The following is a 2,960-nucleotide window of genomic DNA, read 5'->3' on the forward strand; positions in this document are numbered from 1 at the left end:
CTGAACTAATGTGTATTTGATTGAAGATCCTGTTTTGCATTTTGTGCTCAAGATCACTGATTCCCCTAAGATGAATAAGATCATAAATTAGAAGCTTGTAAAAGTGTCACAAATTGCATGCTCTGGATTAGATGAGAAGCTTTAGACTCTATTGATATTTTCTAACTCAAATAGAACTCCCCCAACCACATTTAAAAAAATCTACTGGTAGCCACATCATGCAGGATTTTTTTTTTCAGTGACTCTGTTACATTACAGTTTTTCTGTTTCTTATTTTTTCACCAACAAACTTTGTCACACATCTTTATGATGTCTGATGTCTTGTCACTGTTTCATCTGCTGATTTTTTTCTTGTATTCATTTTATGCTTTTTCTTCTTTTCACTTTTCCTCAACAGCTGAGTCAGAAAGATGCATTTTATGGACTCCAAAGAATATTTAGAATGAATACATTAAAATAGTAATAAAACACCAGAACAGATTTAATGTATGTTTATTTGTTATGTCTTGTATACATTATGGGAACATATGATTCTAGTTTACATCTCTGACAATTTTAATGCAACCAGCTGCTGACTCCCATAATTCATTGCTTGTTGGTTAGTCTGAGTTACTGTGGCACCAGGCATGCCACAGTGCCGACCTCCAGTGCAGCTTTAATGTGACGCTGCTGGTCATCAAAGAAGATGTGGGGCCGGATCTTGTCCAGGGTGGGACCTTTCCCAGTCCCTCCCACACAGACGGCCTCATCCAGCTCCAGACCCCACATGCGCAAAGTGTTTAAGGCTCTGTAGCCATCAGAACCTGCACCACGAGATGTCACCAGGTAGGTGCGAATGGGGCAGTTCCTGTACAGGCCTTTATCCTACAACTTCGTCTTCATTCTTTCCAAAACCTCCAAGAAGCTTTTGAATGGCCCCTGAGGACAGAAAGGGAAGAGGAGCAATGATGTGTTGCAAGGTTTGGCCAGAACAGCAAAGTAAGTCGAGATTATGTAATCTAATATGAATTTTCTTCTAAAGCAGATGTTACATTCATGATTGGAGACACGCAGGAGAGCAAGATGACCATGCAGACAGAAGACAACAATTCATGATGTGTGCTATCACTCCAATTGTGGCATATTATAAAATAGAATATTACTCCAAAATACAGACAAATATGACTGAATCATTTAACATCAATGTGTTTCATCATATCAATAGTTGAGTGAGTTGTTTCGAAACTTGTGAAATTGTAAAAAGTTCAGTTTGTAACTGAATTTGTTACCTCATTCATTGGAATTTCAACATTTTCCTGCTCGTTCTTCAAGTATGCTAGAAATCCATCACGTTGGAAAACTCGTTCTGACTCATTAGAGAAGAGAACAGCGTCGCCATCAAACACAACACGCAGCTGATCCTCTTCATTCGTCTTGATGTTTTCTGGTCTCTTCATGATAGCTGCAGCTATTCCTAATGCAGGGACACGAACAGAAACACGTAGAATCACTGTTACAGTTAAACTATGGTGTAGTGTAGTCAAAGTATAGTATTTACCTTTACTCAGTGCTTCTTGAACCATCCTGAGCCCTGGTTCAGCAGACAGGTAGAGGTGGGTGTTGGTTCGCTGTAACTCACAGATAAGATTCTCGTCACTCACATCCAGAACAGTGATGAGTTCTTCCAGCCCTGCAAGCAAGAATAAGTGACAGCATCACTGGACAGTCAAATTCCCCAAAATGTTCTGATTTAGCTTGTGTTGTTCTGTTAATTAAATTACACATGAAGTGCATGCATTACACATACAAATGGTTTTATAGTACTGTTGAGTAGTTAAATACACTGATTGATTTATTTCAGAAATGACGTGCATGACTGGAGGGTTTTTAACTTTAACAAGTACTAAATCATTGCTTTCATGTCAAAATGATGGACAGTAGCCCCAGATGTTGATGGATGAGTTATAAACCGGTTTTATTTGAAGAGATGGCAGAGTGAAAACCAGATTCTCTTGAAAGACAAGTGTCTTGGATTGTTTCGATGTGAATGTTTCTTGTTGCTGTGGTTATTTTATTCTTTATAAAAATCCCTGCAAAGAGCCATGACCTTACAGAGCTTCTACACATAAAACTGGTTCACATTAAAGATAAAGTTATATTATGTTAGTGCCCAACTGGTCAAGAAGTGAACATATCATCAAACAGGAAGCTCAAAATGAAGCATGTTATTTTCTATTTAAACAGACAGACTGCTTATCAGATTTATAGAATCAAATCCTTCAGTGAATGTGCCTGTGTTGTTTTGTGGGTGTGTCAGCCACTCACCATGTTTTCTGACAGCCTTGTTGAACGAGTCTAATGAGCTGTCGCCGATGAGGAGGACCTTAAAGAGCTCCTCACTCTCAGGGTAAAACTCTTTAAGTTTAGCATTCACTGCCTTCAGAGCCTGAGATCACAACACAACCCATGAAATTAAAAGGCAATTGATGAAATACTAAATAACAAAAGAGAATGTGTGTGTGAGTAGATATTTGTGTTGGTGTTTATGTTGTACAGTATACTCTCATCCTGCCTGCTCCTGGGTTTTAAAGTATGTCTGTGTCATCCGTGTGTGAGTAAGTTAGCATTATTAGAACCAGTGAAACCAGTTAGATTTTGCAACGGGTATCTTTTCAGGGAATCCTTGAAATAACCCCAAATCAGTGTTAATGCATTAATGGAAAGGTGTCATATAAGTAGGCCAGGGATCACATACAGTGCTGCTTTTCTGATTAATAAAATCACATTAAACCCCTGAAGCTTTTAAAAATCTATAAAACAATATATCCACTACTTGATTCCAAATGATTTTGTAAAAGGTGGTTATATTTTAAAATTACTGACAGTCAAGTCTATGCTTGTCTGTTTAACAGGAAAAATGGGATTTTGAGAATCCCAAAATGTATATTCTATTTTAAAATGAATTAAATTTCTGAACTGGA

The 2,960-nt window shown here is 37.8% G+C and overlaps 1 pseudogene; it reads right to left on the bottom strand.

Moving 5' to 3' along the window:
- Nucleotides 1–551: 551 nt before the first annotated feature.
- Nucleotides 552–2,546, bottom strand: LOC110952104 (cytosolic 5'-nucleotidase 1A-like; annotated as a pseudogene).
- Between the last annotated feature and the right edge of the window lie 414 nt (nucleotides 2,547–2,960).

Source organism: Acanthochromis polyacanthus, chromosome 1 (assembly GCF_021347895.1).
Source record: "Acanthochromis polyacanthus isolate Apoly-LR-REF ecotype Palm Island chromosome 1, KAUST_Apoly_ChrSc, whole genome shotgun sequence".
Lineage (NCBI taxonomy): Eukaryota > Metazoa > Chordata > Actinopteri > Pomacentridae > Acanthochromis > Acanthochromis polyacanthus.